The sequence below is a fragment of the Lissotriton helveticus genome, chromosome 1_1 (assembly GCF_964261635.1).
Source record: "Lissotriton helveticus chromosome 1_1, aLisHel1.1, whole genome shotgun sequence".
Taxonomy (NCBI): Eukaryota; Metazoa; Chordata; class Amphibia; order Caudata; family Salamandridae; genus Lissotriton; species Lissotriton helveticus.
The window spans coordinates 534,993,366-535,010,385 of NC_136057.1; the positions used below are offsets into that span (position 1 = coordinate 534,993,366).

A 17,020-nucleotide genomic window follows, 5' to 3' on the forward strand; every position below is an offset into this window, starting at 1 on the left:
GGTGGGAAATTACATCAAGCATATGCTGGGGTTTGAGGTTGATCTTTCGCCACAAGTAATTGTATTTGGAGTAAGTAACCAAGCAATGACAGAATCAAATCGAACCTTGCTTTTCACCGCTATGGCAGTGTTTAGGTTATGTCTGACACTATTTTGCGAATATTGTCAGACTATGTATTGTACAAATGTATATAGTTGGTAAATAATGTATATATGGCTGATATTGTGTATACTGTCCATATAACCTTGCAATAGTGTCTAGCATCACTGCTTATATGAAGAACTCAAAGGAGCAGTCTTAATATTTATGTTGCCAATCATGAACTGTCATATGGACTTTGACCTATGCTGAACAATAGGATATATGGCTGTGTATATCTTATTGAATGAGATAAAACAATTCATTGTTCATTTAAATATAATCTCTGGTGATTTATTGAATCATGTTCATTTTCTGACTTCTTTATCAATTGATAAATATTTTTAAATAATTCCTTCGGGAACCTTTTTGTATGTTATTGATTATACCCAGTTCCGTGGGAATATTGGGTTGCCCTATTCTGTTTACTATAGGTTATGTCTGGCCACTGTCTGGTTAGACAAAGAACCTCCATCCGCACATTGCTGGTTGGGGAAATTATTAGCTATATACCACTGGGATATGATGGTATTTTGAATCCAAATCAGGGCCACTGAAAGATGCTCTCCTCTTCAGCACGACCAACCCCTACTCAAGGACAATACGCTCTGCTCCGTCTTCTCTCTTTCTTGGTCCTCAGCGATCTCTGTAGGCCTTTGCATCTCATCCTCTACCCAATATAGCCTCCATCCTTTCCTGACTATGAACCTCTGTAACAAAGGCATGAGGAAGGTTCTTGGAAGCCAACCTAATACTTCTGGTTTGGTTCCAGATACAATTTTCTCCAGAAATTCACCTTTAACATCACATGTACCACTTTCTACACTGTAGAAAGTCTAATTGACCTTCAAGCCTACCAACCATTCGATATCCTCACAAGTCATCACTTCCAAGGTTCCTGCGCCAAACCCACACTACGCGCTACGATGGACACCTTATTGACATTTCAAAAAAACATAACAAATTCACTGAACACCCCAAAGGGTAAAGTGCGATCATGGTTAGAAATTGCAATATCTTACTTTACATTAAAAAAGAACCTTAGAAATGTACTCACAAAACCAACGGTTAAAGCTTATAACCTGCATTACATTTCAGATTTTTGCTGACAGAACACCATTATTGTTGTCGTCAGGTAAAGTGGTAATGCTGCACCACGATAAATCCACAGTAAAGTAAAAAGCCTATTAGCAAATTGCTGTACGCGGATTATTCTTACTAAAATTGCACGTCAAACATGCAGTTCTAAGTTTAAAGCTATGTAAATGTAAAGCACTCTGATACTCTATTTAGGGTCGTGTTTGTGCTATATAAAACACCAATAAATAAGATCAATATGGCACATTTGTTCCTCCAAGGCTGTAGTTTTGATGATGCCCCGCCTGATAACTGTGAGAAAATGGCCATTTTTCTTGGTCATCCCCAATGTTTTCTTCAATTTTTGTTGATTTTTAGACTCTGTACACTAGGGCATTGCTTTCCTCCGCATAATGTATGTGTGTTCTGACAGCATAAATGTATAGAAATTGGCTAATCCCGCACTTGCTTATTAACGCTCCTATAAAGTCACAGTATATGGTGTAGAAACTGCCACCATGCCATGGAAAGTTAAATGCCAATAGTGGAATACATACCTATTGTGTCATAGACTCCAGGGGCAGGCAAGACATGGCTTCAGGCCTACCCTGTGTAGCCGGACGGCAGCAGCTTGAACCCTGCTGCACAGACCGGCCAAAGTCAATCAGTTCAGTACTCTCATAGATTCCAGAGCCAATCATAGTACATCCAGTCAGAAATAATGCAGAGAGCACACAAAACAATGACCATTCCCAGGGCCGGCTTTAGGGCAGTGTGACTGGTGCGGCAAGCTCTGGGCACTGACCTGGTGAGGGGGACACCGATCTCAGGGGTGTTGTTTTTAGCATAACTTATGATTAATAACACCAGCTGCAGAGTTACTTGTGCGTCCAGTATTCAGGCAACAATAAAAATGTCAAAATAACTCTTGTGATAATATTCCTGCTCGAGAGAGTGATCAGATGGTTGTCTAGTGGCCGATTGTGCTTGCCATAAAGTAGCGCAGCATGTTAATATGCCTGCTGCAAAGAACTCTTACCGTGCAGATCACAGATCTGTATTTTATGTGCATAGCTGAGTGGATTACTGCTTGTGCCACAAAGAACATTTTGTCACCACAGTTGAAAAGATATAACCCTAATATAGATCAGTCACTTTTATGGGTTTTTTCCGCAGTCTTTCATTATCTATTCCTAATGGTGCTGAAAAGGGTTTGTTTGGGTACACACACATTCTTATTAGTAACGTCAGCCTTTACCAGTGTTTGAAAAAACTATTCAATGTATGACAGAGTGTCTTTGGAGAGATGAGGGGCACTTTTGCCCTGTGATCCTTAGGGAATCAGACGAGGAGGTCACGGGAGGAGGGGGCACCGAAAATGATTGTTGCACCAAGCACCAACAGCGCTAAGCCATTCCTGCAATTGCATATGTATATAGGTAGCGACGTATGTCGACGATAAACCATGAAGAGAGCTTTGCATACACAGAGTCCAAGCACACAATCTCAAAGCGTCACTTATAAGAAAGTATCTAAAGTGAAACAAACGTTGGCTTCTGAAAATTACACCTGCTGCCTATTTTGAAGCCTGAATGCCAAAACCTCATTAAATACCACAGAACTATGAACGACAGGGATGGGCATGAAAGCAGGGGTGCCCCCTGGAGTGCTGGCATTTACACCCCTCATTAGCTGAGCAACAGGCTCTGGAATCCACCATGTGTGCTAATGGCAAAAGCTTGTGCATCTCCTAGGCATGCCAGCACCGCTGTGCCAAGGGCACCTACGGCGTAACCTGAAGAAGCCGCTATAGTGCCAAGCTACGAACTTTAGAGGCAGGTTTGTTTGTGTGCTGTGTTTAGGTTTCCAGCCTTCCAAAAACTTCACAGGAGGCGTGCAGCCAAAGACCTCCTTCTAGAGAGAACCTCTATTCTGTAAATCTCAGTAACTCAAAAGAGTTCCGCTTTGCACAAGCAAGAAAATCTCCAATTGTGAGTAAAGTGTGCTAGGGATATTTTGAAAGCTTAGTCCCACCCGAAAGACTTTACAAAGCACTTTACACAGGACTCGACTTTATAAATTCTATTCACTGCCCCATTCACCATACAACTATTATTTAACAACAGAATAAAAAAAAAAAGTCCAAAGTGACTGCGTCATTGCCCTGCTCAACGGATTCTACCACATGAATCTAAATGCACGATTCGTTTTTTCGGGACTTCTGTTCTGTTGTTTTCGCTTAGGTGCACCTAATTCCCTTCCCACAATTGTAGCTCTATGGGGCAGTGTGCTGGCAGGAGATTATTTTGGCTTGATCACCTGAGACGGATGCTTTGACAGATCCTCATAGAAGGAAACCCAAATTGAGAAAGCGCTGCGATGCCATAGCAATCACAGCGCTATACAAATGCTAGTAACATAACGTGCCATCTGTGTTTTCTTAGATGCTGGGTGGCTTTCAATTGCATGAAACATGTGTGCGGAATCAGGACTTGGAATTAGATCTACTAATTGAAATACATATTTATAGTAAACATGGGCGCTTTAAAGCGCCTGCATCCACACAGCCTATGCGCACCGTAAGACCCGCGGAGCTTTGAAGACCCCGAGCTGCACCTGGCTGCGGCAGGTTTCCAGTTACTCCGCCGTGAACCCAGCCCCATTCATGCAGTCAGGCAGTGCCCTTGCTTCAGGGAGAGACGTGATAAGATCACTACTGTATAATGCTGCTCATTGTTAAACCAACAGCTGGCATTACCAAAATATGCAACGGGCTCTTAACCCCCTTATCAGGGTCAGCCGGGGGAACTTTACAGGTTATCCTTTCTGCTCAATATACACTTAGGCAATAACGCCCTTTTATTTTATATTGGGTTTATTTTTCTAAAGAAATTTGGATAGATGCGAGCTGGAAATGGAATGCCGCTGGAAAATAACCTTAACTTCCCCAGATCCAGATGTCTGACTTTGGGGTGAAGGTCAAAGGACATTAGGATAGATTTGAATTGTGCGCTTTACGGTTGTTTTTTTTTTTAATTGTACAGCTGTTCACCCATTAATAACGCGTGGAGAATGACAATATGGATTGCAAGACGGCTGTCCATCCGCAAATGAATGGTTTTAGGAGCAGGCGCACCACCTCCAATCGCTGATTGTCTCGTTTTAACCTTCAATCAAAACCCCTTTCATTGAGACGGACAGGCAGGGACACTCACCTCAGCCGCTGCAGACCGACGGGAAACCCCCTCCTGAGCAGCGGTCAGTCCGAGGCAATCCTCTCGCGGCTGAAGGATCACCTTTTTGACGTTCCGATCACAAAGTCCATCGGATTTCCTCAGCTCTCCTGGGGAAGCAGCAGAGGGGCTGCAGCAGATTGCAGCGCTGTCTCTTCCAGTATTGTAATACTGCTGCTTACAGTGGCAGCTTCTTTAGAAGGTGTTGTGGATTTAACATACACAGGCTATCCCTGCTAAGAAGGATGCAAGAGGGAATCTATTGGCTAGTGCGCCCTCTGGTGGCCTCTTGGAAAGATGCCATATATGCGTGTGCGCTTTAACGAGAGAGACCAGGCACTCGAGAGATAGAGAGAGAGAGGCTAAAATGACAATACAGACATACCACAAGAAATATTGTGTCGCTAACATGTAAAACGATTGTTTAGATGAAATTGGGGTCAGAAAGACGGGTCGCAGTCATGAAATGGAGTGAATAGTGAAATTACCTTTCTCCGCTCCGTACTAATGCTCAAATATTAAGACCTAGGGGCAGATTTATGAGGCACTTGCGCCTCTTTGCGCCGCAATTGCGTCACTTTATTTGACGCAACAGCGGCGCAAACAATGCGCCCTATTTACAACGTGACGCATCTAGGAGATGCGTCACGTTGTTAAGCCCTGCGCCATAAGGAGGCGTTCCTGCGCAGATAAGATTTCACTCAGTCACTTTCAGGCCAATGCTGCGTCAAAACCCTACGCCTGCTTGAAGCAGGCGTAGGTCTTGACGCAGCATTGTGAAGATGGGGCTTGCGACGCAACTCCAGCAATGCGCCACCTTTACGACACAGATGCGTCACGCATCTGTGCCGTTTTTGCCGCATGGTGCGCCACATTGTAAATGCGGCGCACCATGGGTGGCGGAGCTGTGGCGCACTGTGGCGCACATTAACTGGCGCATCCCTGGGGATGCGCCAGTTAACATAAATCTGCCCCCTAGTTTTTAAAATCATTTCGTTGTGCGTGCATGTGAAGCTCAAAAAATGTGTCCACCCCTATTCAAAACAGCAACAGTATGTCAGCTTTAAACTGACTAAAGATATTTTTCAAATATCCCATTTTGTGACTATTGTGTCTTTCGATAATGATAAAACGTCTAACAGGCCAATTATTTTAGGTGTTGTATATACTGCCGAAAGGAAGACTGTATTTATACCACCAGCAAGCGGAAATACTTACGCTGTAATGTGTATGTGTTTTAAACTATTGTCTTGTTACTTCCGGTAATCTTTATTACCCCGATTAGGGTCCTCCCCGTCCCAGTCCTTACTACGTGAGGCAGTCCTGCCTCCACCCAGCCAGTCACAACGCCAGTATGCTTAAACTACATAAGCCCCGCCCACCTACCGCCATGCCTGTTATCAACAAGACTCTGACACAAACACTGCGGGAGGGAGGGAGGGACGAGGACTGGGATGGGGAGGACCCTAATCGCGGTAATGAAGATTACCGGTAAGTAACAAGACATTACCCCCTCATGGGTACTCCCCATCCCAGCCCTGACTACGTGAGGAACTCACAAGCAGAGAACCAATAAAAAAAATGCAGGACACCAGGGATCCATGCAGAGTACAACACTTTAATCAATAAAAGATCAATGAACAACAGCATTTAAGACGCCAACAGAAAAACTGTCAGCAGAGGCATGTAAAACATCAAGCCTATAATGTTGCACAAATGTGTGATGAGACTGCCAAGTGGCTGCCCTACATATCTCCTGGATAGAGACCCCCGCCACCTCAGCCCAGGAAGCAGACACAGAACGCGTCGAATGATCTTGCACATGAGACGGAGGAGGCAAATCCAAGGACTTGTAAGATTGGCAGACCGCCAAACGCACCCACTGACTGATCGTGAAAGGGGAAACTTTCTCCCCTTTAGCCACACCCCCACAGGAGACAAACAGGGCAGGAGAAAGCCGGAACCCCAGGGAACGTTGGAGATAAATCTGGAGAGCCCTGCAAACATCCAAGGAAGGGGAAAAAGGGAATCCCCCTCAGCAGGCAAATCAGGAAGAATCACCTCCTGCTTCAAATGAAAACCGGAAGAAACCTTAGGTAGGAAGGCCGGATCAAGCCGTAAAACGACCGATCCAGAAGGAACTGCAAATAAGGAAATGAAATGATCAAGGCACCCAACTCGCCCAACCGGCGAGCGGAAGTAATGGCCAACAATAAAGCCACCTTAGCGGATAACCACAACAAATCCGCCTCCATCAAAGGCTCAAAAGGGGGCAACTGTAGACCCCGCAAAACAGTAGGTAAATCCTAAGAAGGAACGAGAGCAGGAGAAACCGGCAGACGAAGCCGAAAGCTCCAAAGAAGCCGACTAACCAAAGGGGCAACACCCTCCAAGGAAGCCTCAGGACCCCGACTAGCACGAACTGCCGCCCATTGAGCAGACAACGTGGAAGGGGAAAGGCCTTTCAAAAAACCATCTCGGAGAAAGTCCAACACAGAAGTAGGAACCCCCAATACAGGATCCACCCCATGAGAAGAACACCAAGAAACAAAAGAACCCCAATGACGACCATAGCACTTAAGGGTCGAAGGGCGGTGAGACAACTGGATGTCACAAGCTACCACAGAAGAACAGCCCAAAGACTCCAACGTCAACTGCTCAAGAGCCAAGCTGCCGTCAGTTGCAAACGACGAAGACAAGGCAGGGACAGGAGCGGAAACTGAAGAGGAGACGGACACAAAGGAAGTCGGACAAACCGACCCTCCGCCAGCCGCAATAGGGGAGGAAACCAAAGGCGGCGAGGCCAGAAAGGAGCAATCAACAGGACCGAAACCTTCTCTCCCCGAATCTTCTGCAGCAACTTCGGGAGGAGGGGAATGGGAGGGAATGCATACAGAAGACTCGAAGGCCAGGAAATAGAAAGCGCATCCACTGCCCAAGCCTGAGGACACAGTACCTCCGAACAAAACCGGGGAAGGAGAGAGTTGAGAGGAGACGCAAAAAGATCGATCCATGGAGTCCCGAACCGAAGGCAAAGGAACTGGAACAGAGGAAGAGAGAGTTGGTACAGAACAGAAGATGGAAGGTTGCCTCTCAGAGCATCCGCATGAAAATTCAACTGTCCCGGAATGTACACCGCCCTCAAGGCCAACAGATGAGATTCCGCCCAAGCACAAATCATGGAGGCCAACATGTTCAGGGACGCGCACCGGGTCCCCCCCTGACGGTTCAGGTAACAACGAGCCACCTGGTTGTCGGTACCAACCAACAGATTGGACCAGAGGAGATGAACCTGAAAGAACTGCACCACCTCAATCACCCTCCTGGATGAGGGCAATGACGGACTGTAACGTGACCATCCGAAAATGATCCAACCACACCAATTTGTTCAGGGAACGTAGATTCAATATGGGGCGGAAGGAATCATCGGGTTTTGGAACCAGAAAAAGATGGGAATAGAACCCCAGTCCCACTTCCTCCATTGGAACCGGTACCACTGCCCCTTTTCGTAACCACATGGCGATGCCGTACAACCTGACAGATCGCCGCATGGGGTCTCTTGACAACGGGGTAACCAGAAAACAATCCAGAGGGGGAGGGCCCCAGAAGGGAATCTGGCAATCCCACCTGATGACAGACAAGACCCACTGGTCGGAAATCAGAGCTGACCAACGGGCCAAAAACAAACAGAGACGAGCCCCCACAGCGGCATAGTCACTTCTGTTCTGCACCAGAGGGAGCCTCTTGCTGCTGCTGCTGTTGCTGTTGCTGAGGCGGGGATTTATAATAGAACGCAGCCACCCGACCACGGGCCCGACCACGAAAGGGCTGAGATGTCAAAACCCCTTGAAACCCCTGCTTCTGGAAGAAAGACCTTTTCTTAGGAGCAGGCTGAAAAGGCTTTAACAACTTCGTCTCCTCCGCAGAGCACTGCACCATCGTATTCAAAGCATCCCCAAAAAGACGGGGACCCTCAAAAGGCAGTTTATGGGCTAAGGCCTTCTGTGCAGCCTCAAGACGCCAAGGTATTGTCCACAGAGACCTCCTTCCAGCCACCGCTGCCCCAGCTGCCGAGGAAAAAGCCCACAAGGAATCAAAAGTGACATCCAAGAGGAATTGCGCCAAGACCTCCATTTGAGCCACCACAGGAGTAGGGTCCTCCTGATCCTGAAGACATTCAAACAGTTTCTCAAAATCCTTAAGCAGGACCTGCGAAACATAGGCCGCATAAGTGCTAGCACTCACCCTAAAGTGAGAAGCGGCGTTAGAACGCTTGAGAGCAGACTCCACCTTACGCTCCACCGGATCAGACAAAGAAGCCTCCTCCGAGGACAAAAGGAAGAAGAGGTGGAAGCCATAGAGGACAAAAGAGAATTAACCTTAGGAATTGCAGGAAACTGGGAATCAAAGTCTGCCAGGCGATACCGCTTCCCCAGGAGTCGCGGAATACCCTGCTTATCCACCTCAAGCCACTCCTTTGTGAGGATATCCTTCAGGACATCATGGAAGGGGAGGTCATCCACCACAGAGGAACTATAACGAGCGTAAAATCCCTCCTCAGCCAGGTCTTTAGGGTCAAACCCAAGCACCTCTCCAATATGAACCAGCATGTCAGTAAAAACCTTACCCTGGACTTACTTTCCCTTAGGGGAATTGTCCATGTCTTCCTCATCTTCCTTAGCCCGCTTAGCTGCAGGCTCCAGCAGCGCAGACTCGACCACAGAATTAATCAAGTCCTGCAAATCCGCCCTAGAAATCTGCAAGACTTCATCCTCCTGCAGATCCTGTACATTATTCTGCTTTGAAATCGCCTTAGCAGGCACAGGTGGAGAAGCCCCTTCACTCATGGCGAGAAATCCAGTGTCAAACAAACAGGAATTCACCACACAATCAAAGGAAGTGCCCAGCAACCTCCAACAAATGCTGCCCCCAATCATCCAATCACGCAAAGGTGAGACAGGTGAATGAAATAAAAGAAGGGCAGCCCTATAGTCTCCACCCACAGCCATAGATCAAAAGACAATGGCCGCAGGGGCCGGACGCTGCATGAGAGCCTCAGCGCCGGAACGACCCGAAGTCAGGAAACCAAAAAATCTCCTTGCCCCAGCCCAGCACATGAACAGGGAGCCTCCCTGACCCCAGAACAGGAGCACAGCCGACCGGAATACCCGAGCGGCCGCACCGATAATATAACAATAAAAACAAAGCAGAAATACAAAACTGCAAATACAAACACTCACGGCACCGTCCCGAAGAAAATCCAGACCAGGAAACAGGAACCGGGAGCACCAGCGTTCTGACCACAGTCGGAGCAGAAAAAAAAACAGGCATGGTGGTAGGTGGGTGGGGCTTATGTAGTTTAAGCATACTGGCGTTGTGATTGGCTGGGTGGAGGCAGGACTGCCTCACGTAGTAAGGACTGGGACGGGGAGGACCCACGAGGGAATAATGGTATATATACCCATGTTTTTATAAGCAGTTTCACATAGCGACGCCTAGGCCCATTAAGTGACAGAGCACTTTAAATGGTATCAAATTAAAAAATCAGTTGTACAAATAGGATAACGAGGTCAAACACCCAAGGCCTTTGTGACAAAAACACTATATTATATTCATTTGTTGGACAGAAATGTGTTTATTAATTTAACTTTGGGTACCCCACCCAAATTAATAACTTAAATCAAATCAAATAAAGCTTTATTCGATAGTAGAATAGTGCAATCATAAAAGCAGTACATACACCAGTCTAATCAAAATAACAATATATAAAATTGTATAACTCCACTAACATCAGTCATACATAAAAGTTAAGAACATAGATATAATCGGGGATAGCAAATATAAAATCCAATATTCATTAAAACACTAGACTCTTTCTATAGGCGACCGCCCTTTTTAGAAACTTCGCAACTTTCCAGATCATATTCGCATTGTCCAGGGTTCGCAGTGCAATATCCGCAGGTCGGCAAGTCCTAAGCCCCATCATTTTTAACATTGGTTGAAGCCACACTTTCCTAATATCAGTAAAAACCCAAAAAAAAGATGACATGGATGCTGGATTGACATGAGCAATCGTCGCAAAGACAGGCTATCATAGTGCGGCTCCAATTATTCATGTTGGGAAAGCTGTTAAATCTGTGGAATATGCTGAGTGTAAATCTTGTTAATAAAAACCTATTGTACCCTACTGGAACTACAGCTAGATAAGGCTGTATTTTAAAAACACTTAAGATCATTGGATTTTCTAATACCATGGGCTTAAAAATTTCAGTTGTCAACCTTGTCATTTCCAACATTGAAATACCTTCTTTTTTAATTCCTTCCTGCTTACTGATTGCAGGGATTCAGGATCAGTAAAATACTCTGGATGACCCAGATTCAGCATAAAATTAAAAACATAATAAATCCAAGGGATCCTTAGTACTTTTTCCAATTTTAAAATATCCTTTAAAATATCCCTATTTAATGTGGGTTCTTCTTTAGTCCATACTCGATGCCTCAGTAAGACTGGCTCAAGTTTAGTAATGTCAGACAGATACGTTAAACCCAATTCGGCATGACAGATGTAAGCAGATGTTGTTCTGGATACCGACACTAGATATCTTAAGAATTTATATTCCACTACTTGTACAGAATTTGTATTTACAATGCCATAGACCCCGGAACAATAGGTTGCGGTGGAAATACTTTTAGCCCGATAAATTTGTAAAAGTTCCACCGGTGGTCTTTTACCTAATCTTTTCGAAAACCGGTTGAGTGCAGATATAATGTTAATAAAACAGAATGTTTTAGATCTTATTGCCTGTGCCCACGTGTCTTCTTCGTGGAACATGACACCCAAATATGAAAAGGTTTTTGTTATTTCAATCTTTTGGTCTGAAATAAGCATTTCACAAGTTTTTTCCTCCCCACACCACATTTCATAACATAAGTCTTGGAAGTGTTCACTGATAGTCCTCTCTGTAGACCTACTTGTGTTCTGGACAGTAAAACCACATTATCGGCATACAAAAGAGCAGGGATAGAACAACCATTAATCTTAGGGTAGTCAACGTTTTGCTCAAGTAATGCGCCCTCAAGATCATTTATGTACAAATTAAAAAGAAACGGTGCAAGGACACATCCTTGACGGACTCCCCTACGTATTGGGATGGAAGTTGTGGAACCACCCTTAACATCAAAGTGGACTCTCATTTGAGCATTACAATAAAACCGTCTTAAAAAGTGGATAATTTGATAATCCACGCCTATCTTTTCTAAAAATCTCCCAAAGTTTAATGTGTCTTACCGAGTCAAAACCAGCTGTCAGGTCTACGAAAGCTAAAAACATGTTACCATTTTTTACACGGACATATTTTCCCACTGTTAGACCTGGGGTTCTCTAGTTGGAAGATGTAGGTAACACTGTCCAAATAGGGACCCTTGCTTCTAGTCAGCATAAGGAGGATATACTCTTTAGATAACCCCTGCTCACCCCTTTGGTAGATTGGCACAAGCAGTTAGGCTTATTAAAGGCAATCTGTAAAGTATTTGTACCAACACTCACATTAACACAGTGAAAACACCACAAATGGACTCCACAACAGTTTAGAAAAATAGAAGTATTTAATCTAAACTAGACAAGACCAAAACTACAAAAATCCAACATACACAGTTCAAGAATATGGTTTCAAAAGAGTTCTTAAGGTTGCGTTAAAATTATCCACAGTTGCGTCATGTTTTAGCCAACAGTACCTTCAGATTCATCAAAAGTTCCAAGTGAAAGCTGAAACGTTGAAAAACAAGCGATGCGACACTCCTGAGACCCTGGGGAGGCGATGCGACAACCCCGCTGGACGCAGACGGCGTGTTGCGATGACTCCGGTCTGTTTGAGGTTTGAGGTTTCGTAGGAAGCGTCTCGCACAGGTATGGTGCGATGATCTTCGGGACAGCGATGATCTCAGGTGCTGCGACGATGCGCAGCACAGCGTCGATCTTCTCCTCTCGCGGCCCCTCGATGCGATGGCTCTGCAACGACTCTCGCAGCGACGTGATGCTGTCCACAAGCAGGCGGTGCGACAATCTCACCCAGTGACGAAAGGCTCTGCCACGATACTTTCAGTGATGGTACTTTTCCCGCACCGGAGCGATGCGTTCCGCAAGCGAAGGATGCGTCGGTTATTGCAGTGGCAACAGGCGCTGTGACGATCTCAATCTTCGCGGCGGCGGGAATTTCCTCGCACTGACGGGGATGAGCTCCGCAAGCGAGTGATGCGTGAAACTTTGCAGAAAGTCTTTAGTATCTTCTTTTCCAGCTTCCCAAACACAGGTACAACTTCCAGAGGCACCACAACTGGCCCAAGCACTCTATTAAGGACAAAACACTCTCAGTAGAGTTCAGGGAAGCTGGGGCTGAAGTCCTTTTGTTCCTGGGACTTCTTAACAGGGAGCCGCTCAACTCAGGCCCTTGGAGATCTCTTTAAGCAAGGGGACACAGCACAAAGCAAAGTCCTTCCCCTCTCCTTGGCAGCAAAGAAACTGCAGGGCAGCCCACAAACACACATCAGGACAGTCCTTCCTCTTCAGTCTTCCAGCTTTCTCCTTTGCAGAGGTTCCTTCTTGATTCCAGGATGATCTAATTTTCTGTAGTCTGGGGTCCTATACTTATACTCCTAAAAGTCTCTGTTGCCTTAGTGCAGGAGGGCTCTTAGCCCGGTCTGAACCAGTTCTGGGTGTTCCTTGAGCACTTTGTTTTCCTGGCCTCTCCACAAAGGGAACAAAGCAGCCTCCCAGCAGGAGGTGGAGCCAGCATTGTGGAAGGCAGGCACAGCCCTAATCAGGCCCAGGTGCTATCCCTCTCCCTCCACTCTAGATGCAGATGGAGCTATTCAGCCAAGGGATAGCCCACTCAGCCTCTGGGAGCCACCCAGCCCCTGCAACTCACAAAGCAGACAGTCAATTCACAAACAGGCCAAGGCACACAGAAAGGTCAGACAAGAGAACAGCAACTTTCTAAAAGTGCTGTTCTAAAACACAGGATGTAAAAAACACCTTTCCCAAAAGATGGGTTATTAGATTCTGAGTTCAGGGATACCAGACTTTTATGTCCTATCTTGCTCCTACGGGCAGATATGCAGGTAACCACTGTACACAGCATTCCCCATGATAACCTATGGGCAAGATAGCCCTACAATAGTAAAAAACGAAAATGGCTGTAATTCGCTACCAGAGCATGTCACCTGTACTAGTACATGCTCTATCTTTCACATACACTTCACCCTGCCCAAGGGGTTACCTTGGGCCTTCCAATATGACCAATGGTTAAAGAAAGGGAAGGGTTAGGCCTGGTCAGTGGGAACACTGGCCAGGTTGACATGGCAGTTCACAGACTGCCCACAGGCACTGCGGTGGCATGCCTGAGACACCATTTTAGGGCTACTCATGTGGGTGGCACAATCAGTGCTGCAGGCCCACTAGTAGCATTTGTATCACCAGCCCTGGCACACTTAGTGCACTTTACTAGGGACTTCTTGGTGATACAAATATGTCAATCATGGATAACCAATTACAATAACAATTTACACAGGGCGCCCTTTCACTTTGACACTGATCAGCTGTGGCAAAGTGCCCAAAGCATCTAAACCAGCAAAAACAAAATCCAGCACAGCATCAAAAATACAGGAGGTAGAGGCAAAAAGACAGGGGAAACCACGCTAAAGATGCTAGGTCTAACACCCACCAATAGGGTAAGGTTAGGAGTCTGCTCAATAGTGCCCACTCCTTCACGGAAACCGTACTGTAAATCAGAAAGGATTCTATTGTCAGATGCCCAGGCTTTTAATCTTACTAAAATTACACGCATAGAATTTTTGCAATTGAGTCAAGTAACAAAATGGGCCTGTAGCAACTAGGATCTTGGCGGTTTCCTTTTTTAAAGACGGGGACTATAATTGACTCTGTCCAGGTTGCTGGAAATGAAACATGGCAACTGGCATTCGCTACTTGCGTAACGATTTGGCCCCATAGAGATAAATCCGATTTAAAAAGATCACTGGGAACACGGTCTGGTCCGGGCGCCTTTCCTCCACGGGTGTTGGAGATCGCCGTCATCACCTCTTCTAGGGTGATTTAGGGTCAGTATTTACTGATTTATTAGTTAATAATGAATTATTTCATTCATTATCAAGCTGATCTGTCCCCCTAAAAACCCCTGTGAAATGCTCAACCCACTGTTCCTCCGGAATGGCGATCTCAATGGTGGGGCCCCTGTCTTGTTTCAAAAAAGGTGCTTTGACCACCTTCCAGAAAGCTCTACTATCCCTACTTATAGCAGCCAGATGGAGGCACTCCCAGGCTTTCTTTTTCAATATATCTCTCCTCTCCTTTATAGCTACATTATATGTTCTCCTTGCCACCCTTATAGCCTCCTGATCTCTCGGGATAGTGTGGAGAAACTTTTTTAAGTTTGTGTGTGCTTTCGTGCACTTGGGAGTCAAACCAACCTGTTAGTTTTGCTTTCCTGGACTTTCCGGGCCTTGCTCACAGTGCTAGATTATAACACAAAGGCCACAAAAATGCTACTTGGACTAGCTAAGTCATTCATACAAATATCAAATTCAGTTTTACACTTAGTCACCACACTTTTTAAAACATGTTCAGGATCAGCCATAGCCCATTTCAGTGCATAACCATTCGTTCGGTCGAGTACAACTGACTCCAAAGGTTGGGGGACAGTATTAACTCTTTTTATACTTCTTAGACAACCTTTAAAAGTTGCACGCAATGGGAAACGGTCACTCAGAGATGTATCCCCGATGTAAAATGAGCTAACTTGAGAGACATAGCGGTTTGACAACAATAAAAAGTCAATTGTAGAAAATAAACCCCACCCGTTAAAGGTATAACCCATTGATACTGGTTCTAAACACATTTCATTTACAAATCCTAAGTCCAGGGTGCATAACAACTCGTTTAACGGCTTCCCAAGTATAGAATGAATAAAATTCGTGCAACTAGGCCCTTTCTCCGCATCAAGTCCGCACACATTTGAATTGACAATAGGACATAGACCACAGTTAAAATCTCCTCCAAAAAGAATCCTAGTTTCATTAGCACTTTTATGCCATAGAGATTGAACCTCAGTTACTAAGTCATTAAAAACAGCTTCTACATCAAGCAAGGCAATATTATTGTACAAGTTAATCAGAATTATCGATCGCTTGCTATCGAGTTTATTTTATGATTATTTGATAAAAAGCATTATCTAACCTAGATTCAATTTTACTAAAGTTCAGGGTGTTTGCGATACATGTACAGAGGCCTCCCTTTAATCTGCCACCTTTCTTTCTCTTGTCTTGGTGTGTAATGTTCTATACCCGTTAATATGTAATGGGTCTCTTTCCCACGTCTCTTGTAGGCAGAGGATATCCTGGCTTTGTTTAAAATCACAGCAAATTGGGTTTGTCAGTGTGTGGTGTAGTCCCGCTTTGTTCCATGTTACAAGTTGACAAAGGGCTTCTTCGCCTAACTTGTCCTGTGTAAACATTGGCGATTTTTGCGGAGCAGGATTAATATCAGGCTTCATTGCAGGCTGCATTACTTTTAAGCTTGTAGCTCCTTCTGTTAAGGTTAACTGACTAGCACAAGGCAACAATACCTGGTGACAGTCACAATCTAACAACCCCTGCCAAGAATCTCCATCTCTGGGTGTGGTGTCATTTTTAAGCCTGTTCGCTACAATAGTGAGATTAGCATTATCACTAGGTATGGGTAATTCAGTCATACTACATGTAGACCCTTGGGCTAGGCTGGGAAAATACTCATTATAAAATACGCTAAATTCTTGATTGATTAGTCAGTCAATTGCTTCAAAATACTCAAATGTTTCAAAGCGATTGCTGGTTGGCACTGTATAATGAAAGGTTCTGCTATCAAAAAATAAAGCCTGCTGATGATAGCACTGTTCATCAGTCGGAGGGTGATAGAAAACCCCCAAAGGGAGACTATTAGTACCCCACCCAAATCAATAACTCAAATTCGGCATAGTTCAAGGCACAGTGCAATGAGAAACTCTACTTAAACCCTGGTAGCTTCAGGTAACCCCCCCCAGAGAAAAACAAATTATGTTCAAGCAGTAGGATTGATTGATACAGTGAGATACTGCTACACTGTGAGGATCTATGAGTTGAACCAGAATACCAAGCTGAAGGAAGGGATATATCGAGATACTGCCATATTGGGAGGAGTACAAACACGTTTTTAAGGGTGAGTAGAAGATAGTGACATGATAGGTATAGTTACTGGGGCGAGTTGGTGGGGTAATAATTCTACCATTTATTGTATTTTGACTCTTAGTGCATTGCCATAACAGTTGGAGATTCACTGAAGAGAATAAGTGAGCGCACTAAGGAACAGATTGGAGTTTGATTACATGGGAACGCGATTATACCGGTAATTTTGAAAATTGGTTGAATAAGAGTGAATATGTGTCTGATGTCTGCTTATACAGGGTGGATATCAGATAAGGACACTAATTATATCTTTTTCTTTTTTAGTGTCATGCTTTACCATTACAGACATTGTTTTGTGGCG

The 17,020-nt window shown here is 45.0% G+C and overlaps 1 protein-coding gene and 1 long non-coding RNA gene across 2 annotated transcripts in view; one reads left to right on the forward strand and one right to left on the reverse strand.

Moving 5' to 3' along the window:
* The window catches only part of RERG (RAS like estrogen regulated growth inhibitor), a 659,363-nt gene extending 654,731 nt beyond the window's left edge, over nucleotides 1–4,632 (reverse strand). The window contains exon 1 of the mRNA XM_078674012.1: nucleotides 4,432–4,632. The gene's annotated coding sequence lies outside the window, so the exon portion shown is untranslated. The remainder of the gene's footprint in view (nucleotides 1–4,431) is intronic.
* The window catches only part of LOC144813379 (uncharacterized), a 104,094-nt gene that overhangs the window by 3,825 nt on the left and 83,249 nt on the right, over nucleotides 1–17,020 (forward strand). The window lies entirely within an intron of this gene.